At 35.8% G+C, this 11631-nt stretch overlaps 1 non-coding gene across 1 annotated transcript; it reads left to right on the plus strand.

Moving 5' to 3' along the window:
- Nucleotides 1-502: 502 nt before the first annotated feature.
- TRNAD-GUC (transfer RNA aspartic acid (anticodon GUC)) lies at nt 503-574 on the plus strand. Its single transcript has one exon. It is a non-coding gene; the product is annotated as a tRNA-Asp (tRNA).
- Nucleotides 575-11631: the final 11057 nt, after the last annotated feature.

Consider the following 11631-nt stretch of genomic DNA (forward strand, 5'->3'; position numbering starts at 1 on the left):
AGCCCGCGGGGCAACCGCGACAAGTTCCTGCCAAGTTTTGGCAATTTTGAGTAACATAGGCCCGCGCCCGCGGCCTGCTGGATTTGCCTTGGAAACCTCTCCGAGGCCTCTCCAAGGCCTCTCTAAGCCCTCTCTAGCCAAATGCTTCTTCCTTGCTTGATCATTAAGGTCCCAAATTGAATCCTTTGCCAAAGTGATTCTCACAATACCTACACAAGTAAACAAAGAAAGGAAATAAAAGGGAAAAAGAGCCAAATAAAGGGAAACACGATAAAAACACGAGAATCATAAAGAAAAGAGGAAAAAGAGAAACTAAAGGAAAAAGGACCAAAAATAAGAGAAGAAAGCATGAAAAGGGGAAAGAAATAACCCTAAAAGACTACCCTATGAGTGCCATAAATGACACTCATCAAAGAAAACTAGGTCGTTATAGTATAGTGGTAAGTATTCCCGCCTGTGAGGCGGGTGACCCGGGTTCGTTCCCCGGCAACGACGCCATTTTATCGTTGTAGTATAGTGGTAAGTATTCCCGCCTGTCACGCGGGTGACCCGGGTTCGTTCCCCGGCAACGGCGCCATTTTCACGAGGGGAAAACTAGGTCGTTATCTAATCTTCCCTCGGTCAAACTAAATTTATAAACACTTAACAAAACTAAACACGAGTATAGAGGCAAGTCAAGGGTCGAACCCAAAGGAACGGTAATGTTCAAGCACTTTCAATTATGCGCCTAAGCTAGGTCGAAGACGAAGGTAAGAGAGAATACTAACAACTAACAATACAAGTAACCAAGGAAATAAAACACTAGGAACGGGGATCAACAAGTAATCATGTCAATTGCAACAACTTGGGAAGAGCATGCCAATCAAAGGTTGTGAGGACTAAATGATAAGAGCAATCAATAGGAATCAAAGAGCTATCTCCTAATTGTTAAGCTAGGGTTCACTATGAATAACAAACTAAGAGAATCACAATCAAAATCAATTGATAATTGCAATTGTTAAATCAATTGTTCATGTCATTATCAATTACAATGCAATCTAGCATAATTCTCAAGGCCAAATTGAATTACACACATGCAAACCTTCACTAATCACTTTAATCTCAACAATTAATCAACACAATTCCAAAATTAATCACAATTAATCAATCATACAAGTTTCACCCAATTCCTAGCCAACAACTACTCAAACAACATCATCAAATCAACTATCAACTATAGAGAACAAGAATCAACAAAATATCAAGAACAATTACTCTAATCAAACATCAAATATCAAAATCAAACCAAAAAAACATCAAATTAAACAAAGCAATTGAATGAGATAGAGTTTAGAAATCCTCATTGATAATTAAGAATATCTCCAACACAATTGTCACACTTGCATCTTCAATCTCTCAATCACCATTGAAATTCCTCACTTTCTCTCTCTAAAACTACTCCTAATCTAGCCTAATCTAGAGAGAGAAGCTCTCAACCTAAGAGAGAGAAAACTATTCTAAAACTAAAGAATTACATGAATAAAGAATAAAGGAAACAAAAAAATATATAAACAAAAGGAGAAAAGAAGCTTAAAATCGTAAAAGACCCAGAAACCCGCGCCCGCGGAGAAATCGGCCGCGCCCGCGGAGGGGAACGGACACCCCGATAGCCGCGCCCGCGGCCAAAGCCCGCGCCCGCGGGGCCAAGGCCCACACCCTAGGGAAGCCCTCGGGACACCCGCGGGTGCTTAATGTACAAATACGGCAGTTTTGGAGCCGCAGCAACCCCGCGCCCGCGGCAGTTTTCCAGGGCCAACTTCAGAAGGCTGTAACTTCCGATCTAAGAATTGTATGAAGGCGTGCGACCTATCATTGGAAAGCTCTTCACCCCTAGTTTCCAACCCAACTTGAAGCACCCTAATCCGATCTGTAGAACTTGAGATATGACTAAAACAATGCACAAAGGTCCTATTTGATACTTTGCAATCCTTCGTTTTCCTTTGTTTCAAACTCAAATTCAATTCCGAAAAGTGCATATTGATCCTAGTGGGTGCTATTTTCAATTCCCATGCATATAGCCCGTGACGTACCTACAAAACAAAACAAAGAAACGAAGAAGCAAGAGAAATAGCCGAGAAATGAATAAAATGATAAGAAAGCCATTAAAAGCATGCATTTCTCTAAACTAACAAAAAAACACGCGAATCGAGCATTATTCTCTAAAAACACGACATAAACGACTACAAAGGAGGATAGAAATATAAAGAAAACATAGCCTAAAGGTGACATAAATGGCACGGATCAAATCTGATCTCTCGAATCTCGATTTAACCATTTATAAATTAGTCCGCCTATCGAAACTAAGCCTAAACATCAATTCTCATCTCTCGAATCTCGAATCAATATTGTCAAACTCATGCATAAAAGATCAAGCCTAATCTAGTCGATTAAATCAATCAATAGGAAATTAATCTAGCATTGACAATTAACAACAATAAATTACCTCTTCAAATTATTTATGGATCCCCACAAACCTAGAAATAAAACTACTCACACATAATAAAAACTAAACTAATCAAAGCAATAATATTAAGCATGATAAAAAGCAATAGTATTAAATTAACAAGAGAATAAAATAACAATAAAACTAATTAAGAATAGTTGAAGAATATCTAGAACAAGAAATTAAAAATAAATAAATAATATAAGAGAAAACTAAACTAAAATTAAAACTAATATAAAATTACCTACGTAAAAGCCTCCTAGAAAAATAGAAATACAAAGCTTATAAATAAGCCCCTTAAAAAGATATCCTAACTAAAGTTAGACTAGGATTCCAAGAAGCACTAATCCTAACAAAAGTCTTACAATTCATTCCACCGCCTAATTCCATTGGGCTTCAACAATGAAACCCACTAGTAATAAAACTCCAAGAGAATTAATACTTGCAAATCCGATATTCACTACGACTCTCGCACCCGAACAGGAATTGGGCTTTGAACTTGGGCTATGTTGACTGTTGAATTGAGCCCTTATTCACCGAATCAAATTTATTTAGCACGGCCTTGAGCTTTAAATTTACGGTCGTAAAAATACGATCCTTCTCCAATATCTTCATAGTGGTTTAATAAGCTTGAGAAATTGCTAAAAATCTGCAAATTCCTACAAAATAATACCAACTCTACAAAAACACTAGAAAACGTGTTTTAGTAATAAAAATAGCTCTGTAGAGCTCAAATTAGCACAAATATGACCATGGGACGGGGAATAAAATTATATATAAAAAGACTCATCAAACTCCCCCAAGCCAAACCTTTGCTTGTCCCTAAGCAAAGCACTGAATAAATAAATCAAACTTCACCCCAAAAATAATTTAAAATCAATAAATATAATTCAAGGTAAATCTGACAAACATGTACCAAAGTCAACCTATCAAATCCATGTAACTACCAATCTTCCCTAACAATTGTCAAATAGAGCAAACCACAAGAGAATATAGAATTTAAGACTAGTGCTCATACACTCAACTCTCATTTATGTGGCGGATATAAAATGTATCCGATCGCTCTCCAACCACCTCTTTAAATGTGAACAATGCCCTCCCAACTCACAACACTCGTGTGTAAAGACAAGCACTCAACCTTATAGTCGACTCGAAATATGTCAAATCATTCTTTGCATTGATAAACAACACTTTCACATTCATGCAACTCTATGCAGAAAGGTCGGAAGGTCTTCAAAGCTTGTAATGTAAGGCTAGGGTAAAAGGATAGGAAATATTTGGGAAAATGTGAGAGTAAAGCCATGCTTAAAGGGAGCCAAAACCTAACAAAACCAAGGTAAAAAATAAATAATGACCAAAAATCTCCAACTTAACTCTATAAAAATTCACCAAACAAACCAACCAATAATAATAATAATATTTTTCAACTCTTAAAATAAATCACTCATAAAAATATAATAATATAGAACTTGAGTGAATAAAAAAACCTTGAACTCATTCTTTTTTTTTTTTTTTTTTTTTTTTTCCAGACTTGATACTTTTTTTGTTTTGAATTTTTTCTAGAGCAACCTTCAACTATTACACTTGAACATTGAAACAATTTTTTTCTTTTGCTATTTTTTTTTCTTTATATCTCACATTAGAATTTTTTCAACTTTGAAACATAAATTATTAACATTTTTTCCAATCATATATCAAAAGAACAATCACTCTTCTTTTATTCCCACATTGTGCAAATAAAGTGCACATCACAACACCCTCACCTCACCAACTAATAACTCTCCCAAGCCAAGCTTGGGACTAGTAACCAATGGGGCTCATATAGGCTTGTAATATGGCTAAATAATCAATAAAAGGGCACAAGCAACAACATGGGTAGCAAGAAGGGAACAAATGTATCTAATATCGTCTTAAAGCTACCTAAGAGAACAAATGCCTTCGTCCTCCACAATGGGCATCATATTGAGCCATACAAGCATTACTAATAGGTGCAAACCAATACTCAAATTCCTTGACATACCAGGAACTATCACACAATTCCTAACCAAATCAACTAGTCAAGCACTATATTCACAAGTAGTTAGACAAAATTGACGCATATTTAGGTTCCAAGGCAATCAAACATTAAATCATGATCAACTAATTCTAAATACTTATCATAAATAACCAAGAACAAAAACAAATTCGAAAAATTTTAATCAAGGGGCACAGGAAAGCATAATTCATAATTCATTGGAATAAAAATAACCTAAGAAAAGCAATAAAATCTATACTAAGCACACCAAAAGAAAAAAAAAAAAAGAGAGAGAGGGTGAAAGATGTACCATACGAACACGAGAAACTCCCCCCAAGCTAAATCAGACAATGTCCTCATTGTCTTAAAGAGAAGCTAGTAGTCAAGGTGACTACTCTTCATCATCACCACATCAATGTCACCAAAGCCTCGAGGATTGCAATGCATCTCTTTGGAACGAAATTGGGCAAGAAAGAAACAAAGTGTTAGTGGGAAAACGATAAAAATTGAGTCAGGTGTACCATTCTGATCATAACTTTGATGTATAAATCATAATGCAGGGATTCTAATTGTATTGGAAATTAGTCTTGAAGAGCTTTCCAACGATAGGTCACACGCCAAAATCCGATAAGAAACGCAAAAGTTGTGGCCTGTCGAAGTCGACGAGTTTTGCTGACGCGAACCCGCGCCCGATCGGGTGAGCTCAGCCCGATCGGGCCCGTGCTCCTAATTCGACCACGCTGATTGTTGTTACTCTCTGCCCAAATATCTTTTGTACTAGTTCGTCTTCTTCTTTTTCGGTCTCTTGATCAAAACCTGCACAAAAAGGTACTCCCACAAGCATAAGATACACTCTCCTTACCTCTCTAAAACAAAACTAAAAGAAAACACACAAAAATAAATGAATAAAAAAAAACTAAATAAAAAGCAACAAAATACAAGTTGCCTCCTGCAAAGGGCTAGTTTATCAGGGTCCCGCTCGACCATACTCCTCCTCTCAATCGGAGGAATTCAACGCCTTGAGTAACTTATCAAATGCTCCTGCAAACATTTCATTAAGCACTAGATAGGGCTTAATTGCAAGCACATTAATCCCTACATAGAAAAGGTTAGGAGCACATAAAGAGAACTCAAGGTAGAAGGAAAAATCAAAAGAGGGAGATGAAAATACACCACAACCTTCTACTTCCTCCCCTAAAAATTTAGAATTAATAGAACGAACATGGAGGTAGTCATTGTCTTTATCATCCAATAATGACTTGAAAATTTTACTCTCACAAATAACCTCATCATCAACAATGGAATTTTCAACCACTGTTTCTACAATTGATGATTTTTCAATCACCGATTTCTCAACCAATGATTTTTCAACCACAAATTCTATAACGAGTTCTTCATCCTCAATAACATTCGTATTATTATAGTGTCCATAGACTTTTTCATCAAGAGCCTTCCAATAACTTTCATTAGCAACTAATCGTTTCCGAATATGATCATATGTATATGGAAAGACTCTAAAATCATCAGGAGCATGGACGAAAAATTCACCATAAGGGCATTAAGGATTTTCATGACAAAGACGTTGACAAGAACAGTAGTCAGGTGCCGCATAAAAATTATATAATTCTTGTAGTTGCTTAAGCATTGATATTTTAAACTCATAAGGAACAAGAAAAAAAATAAAAAATAATTAAATAAAAATAATCTAGACTCTAATAACAACTAGAAATAAAAATAAAACCGTTTCCCCGACAACGACACCAAATTTTGACAGGCTAAAGTCGTATCACCTAATCAAAAGTAATTCATAAAACCACTAACTAATAATAGATAGGGAAGTAGGGTTTATTCCACAGGGAAACGAGTCTTTCTATTCCTAATTAACTAATATAGTCTAGATTATCAAGTTACCAAATTTGTTGTTGTAAGAGGAATTAAACTACGGAGAATAAAAATAGGGAAGAATTAAAATTAGGAGTAATCAATTAATAAAAGCCTAGGGCATAGGTTCACCAATAAATAATACTCCATGGTTAAACATAACAATCAATCATCAATGCATCAATTAATCAGATCAAAAAGGGCTTTCGCTACGCATTACAATCACAGAGTTAATTTACCAGTATTAAATCTCATCTCTTGAATCTCGATCTAACCATTTATAAATTAGTCCGCCTATTGAAACTAAGCCTAAACATCAATTCTCATCTCTCGAATCTCGAATCAATATTGTCAAACTCATGCATAAAAGATCAGGCCTAATCTAGTCACAGAGCATTAAATCAATAAATAGGAAATTAATCTAGCATTGACAATTAACAACAATAAATTACCCCTTCATATTATTTATGGATCCCCACAACCCTAGAAATAAAACTACTCACACATAAAAAAAACTAAACTAATCAAATCAATAATATTAAGCATGATAAAAAGCAATAGTATTACATTAACAAAAGAATAGAATAACAATAAAATAAATTAAGAAGAGTTGAAGAATATCTAGAACACGAAATTAAAACTAAAAAAATAATATTAGAGAAAACTAAACTAAAATTAAAACTAATCTAAAATTACCTATGTCAAAGCCTCTCAGAAAAATAGAAATACAAAGCTTATAAATAAGCCCCTTAAAAAGATATCCTGACTAAAGTTAGACTAGGATTCCTAGAAGCACTAATGCTAACAAAAGTCTTACAATTCATTCCACCGCCTAATTCCATTGGGCTTCAACAATGAAACCCACTAGTAATAAAACTCCAAGAGAATTAATACTCGCAAATCCGATATTCACTACGACTCTCGCACCCGAACAAGAATTGGGCTTCGAACTTGGGCTATGTTAACTGTTGAATTAAGCCCTTATTCACCGAATCAAATTTATTTAGCACGGCCTTGAGCTTTAAATTTACGGTCATAAAAATATGATCCTTCTCCAATATTTTCATAGTGGTTTAATAAGCTCGAGAAATTGCTAAAAATCTGCCAATTCTTACAAAATAATACCAACTCTACAAAAACACTAGAAAACGTATATTAGTAATAAAAATAGCTCCGCAGAGCTAAAATTAGCACAAATATGACCATGGGACGGGGAATAATATTATATATAAAATAGACTCATCAACTTGAATCTTTTAAATTAATTTCTCATAAACATCATTTAAAATCTGATTTTTTTTTTATTATTAAAATAATCATAATAATTATTTATAAATCCCCCATAATAATAATAATAATAATAATAATAATAATAATTGAATAAGAGAAGAGAATAAGTAAAGATAAGAAACCAAGGAAAAGAGAAGAATTGGATTTGTGTCGGAACGAATAAGCCGAACTTGTAGAGGCTATAACTCCTTTGATATAACTCTGAATTGGGTTATTCTTGAGCCTAACCTCAATTATTTTTTGAGAGGAAAAATATTTTGTGAAACGTTAATACCCCCAAAAACTGACCAGAAGTGCCCGAAAATTGGCTTCAAAGATAAACAGGATGATTTGTGTAGGGTTTATGGGATTACTTGGAGAAGTGAGTACAAGAATTAAGGAAAGTTTGGATATTAAGGTGATTGTGTATACTTGAATATGGAAGGTATGTATGTCTTGAAAAATGATAAGGAAATTAGAATTACTTGGGGAATAATTAAGAAGAATGATTGGCAAGAAAATATGATGATTAGATATTAAAAAGATGGAGAATTAGAATTAAGGAAAATAAGAGATTTTGGGAGATAATTAAAAATATAATTTTACCAATTAAATTCCCCCAAAATAATTCAATAGGGCCGAAAATATTGAGCTTACCATAGCTCAAATTTTCGGACTCCTATAAATATATTTAGGAAGATTTTGCTCGGTTTTTAAGGAATAAAATAATTGTATAAATAATATAGAATAAATAATTAAATGATTAATTAATTAAATACCAATTATTTACCAATAAATAATCAAGAAAAATCAGATTTTCCATACATGGAAAATCCAAAAATCCTAGCTAATTATTGGAAAATTTCGGCCATGATAAAATAATTAATATAATATTATTTTACTTTAATTAAAATATCCGAAATATGTAAATAATCCAGTTTTTAAAATAGGATAAATGGATCATATATCTTATCTTAAAAAATGATTAATTTTCAAAATAATTTTGGCGCCAAAATTCAAATATTATTTTGGCTCGAAATAATAAATTTACTACAATATCCTTTTTATAAAATAATTCTTAATTAATTAATTTGAAAATACGGGGTATTACAGCCTGCTTTGCCCTACATTCAGCCTACCTTCTTTGAAGAACAGGCGGCATACAGTTTGCAGCCTATTCACTGGCAGCTTCGGCTGCAAAACTTTAGAGAACAACCCTCTGCGTTCTCCAGGGAGATAGCCGAGGCCGAACAGCCGGCCAAGGTTAAGAATGTGTTGGTAGACACCTATGATGGTATCTCCAATCTAGAAGATCACCTTATGGAATACAACTACCTCACGTATTTATAGGGGTTGGATGACGCCGCATGGTGTCGTTGCTTCCCAGCTACTCTAATGGGCATAGCTGAACAGTGGTTAGGCAACCTGCCGGTTGGTTGGATAAACAACTTCAAGACGCTTACGCTCTTGTTTGCTTTGAACTTCTCTATGAATATCCCTGCAAAGAAAACAAGCCTCAATCTGAGCAATGTGTAGCAGGGAGATAGAGAAGGATTGCGCTCCTACGTCAAGCAGTTCAATCTGGTGAGAATCTAAATTCAAGGACTATCTGACGAGGTAGCCTATACAGACTTCTTCAAGGGTCTAAAGGATGGGTCGACTTTCAAGTTTGATCTCATCCGCAAGAAAATTTTTACCCTCCAAGGATCCCTAATGGAGGTGAAAGCCAATAAACAAGCGACCAAACTTTGCTCCTCCAATAAGTAGAAGGAGAGTCGGCCTACTCAGCCAGCATAGAATCCTGAAGAGAGCAAGAGGAAAAAAGAGATTTGGGCTGTTGGTGACTTTGACCAGCCATCCCAGAAAAAGAAGAAAGAATTTAAACTCTATGCTCCAAGGTACGAGTTTAATAAGGACAGCTACTCCATCCTCATGGGGATAAACACTGCCATTACCATGAGGATGTTGGCCCTCAAGCGGACGCTTGACCGTCTGGCTGATAAAGGAGTGCTGAAGTTCTATGTGAAGTTCAAAGTGACTTCCAAAGCAAATCCGGGGGAGTCCTCCAAAAGGACTCCCCAACTTGTTGGTAGTACGGACACCGATGAGGAGCCGGTTTACACTATAGCAGGCGGATTCGCTGGAGGTTACCCAACCATGCGGGGCACCAAGGACCATTCGAGGAAGATTGTCAACTTTGTTGAAGAGGGACAAGCATCTAGCACCACCGCCCTCCCAGGATTTGTAATCACTGAGAAGGACCGAGGCAAAGTCCGCTGGCCGCATGATGACCCTGTAGTCATCGAATGCAAAGTGGCAAACTAACTAGTTGGCCGCATTTCGATTGACACAGGTAACTCCTCTGACATCATCAGCTACAAATTCCTTTCCAAGATAAAGTATAAGCTGGATAGCATGCATGATGTTTCCCATCCCCTTGTTTGGTTTTGGGGTGGAGTGGTGCACCCAGTCAGGCGGATAGATCTCTTTATCCGGATGGAAGAAAAGGGCAAAGGGTGGCACATGACCGTCTATTTTTGGTGGTCGAAGAGCTGACCGCCTATAACCTTATCCTTGGCCGACCCACTCTGAACGAGTGCAAGGCCATCATCATCCCATCTCTTATGCTGCTCAAGTACGAGAGGGATGATGGCTTTGTTGGCTCCTTAAACAAAGATCAGAAAACGCGTAGAGAATGTTATCTATTAGACGTCAAACCCGCGGCTGTAGCAGCCGGACAAGGGAAGGAGCAAATAGACCTTGATGATATCAAGAATAATGATTCGGCCCCACCAGCCGCAAAGAACAGAAATACCGATCATCTAATGGTGGTTAAGAAAAAAAAGCAATATCAATCACTAACCGAGGAACGGTCAAACGATCTCCGTACCCAGCCGACTGGTGAACAGATTGATATTCCTTTGGACGATAGTCAACCAAAGTGATTTGTTACGGTGGGGACGGTTGCTTTTGCAAAGATGGGTGCAGACATGCACCATCTGCTGAAAAAATTCATGAACAATTTTTCCTTTGAAGAGAAAGAGATGCCAGACATCTGCCCGGATCTTGCTATCAACAAACTCACCGTGGATCAAAAAAAGAAGCTCATCCAGCAAAAGAAAATAAATCACGACGAGTGTAGGGAATATTTCAAGCGTTAATCCCCTGGCTTGAACCCCACTGTGATCATACACTAAAGTACGGTGGCGTCCAAAGGGAAAGAAGATAAAGCAAAAGAGTCGCCAACAAATTTTTTAGGAACTTGTAAACCTTTCACGAGGTGAAGGTTACACCCCTTAACAATCCAAGAGATCGTCAACTCCATAAGGTCTTGAACCAAATAGGGTTCGGGGATGAAGGTACAAATCCAACCTAAAAGAGATTGAACCTGCCCTAATAATAGGCCTCTACTTTATTCAGATCGTATTCATGTGCGCTTTCTGACTAACATACAATCATTAGGATTAACCCTAAACCTGTTTATCTATGTTGGTTGAATATAAATGCACAAACAAATCTATTATTGGCGATCACTTGAATTATAATCATAATTAACCCAAAACAAGATTATTAAATATCTTATTAAGCGTGATTACAAGTACAAATTCCCTTTAAACATGCATAAAAGGCGTGATCAAGCAATAAAAATAAATTTAATCAAGAAACATAATATAATCATAAAAAATTATTATAATTATAACAATCATAAATCATAAAAATTATAAAAATCATATTAAAGCATAATATTAATAGCAAGATCCTCGGCATGATACTAACAAGATTAATAACAAACCCTAGCATGTCACTAAGCAATAAAAATCAAAGCTTTAACCCTAACATGATACTAACAATCATAAATATTAGGAAAGAAAATAGAAGGCATCATCACAATCATACATAGTATTAAAATTACCCTAGACATGATACTAGGAATCATAATAACAACATAAGCATGAACTCTATATCATAACATCAATAAAAACCA

Source organism: Chenopodium album, chromosome 6 (assembly GCF_948465745.1).
Source record: "Chenopodium album chromosome 6, dcCheAlbu1.1, whole genome shotgun sequence".
NCBI lineage: Eukaryota > Viridiplantae > Streptophyta > Magnoliopsida > Caryophyllales > Amaranthaceae > Chenopodium > Chenopodium album.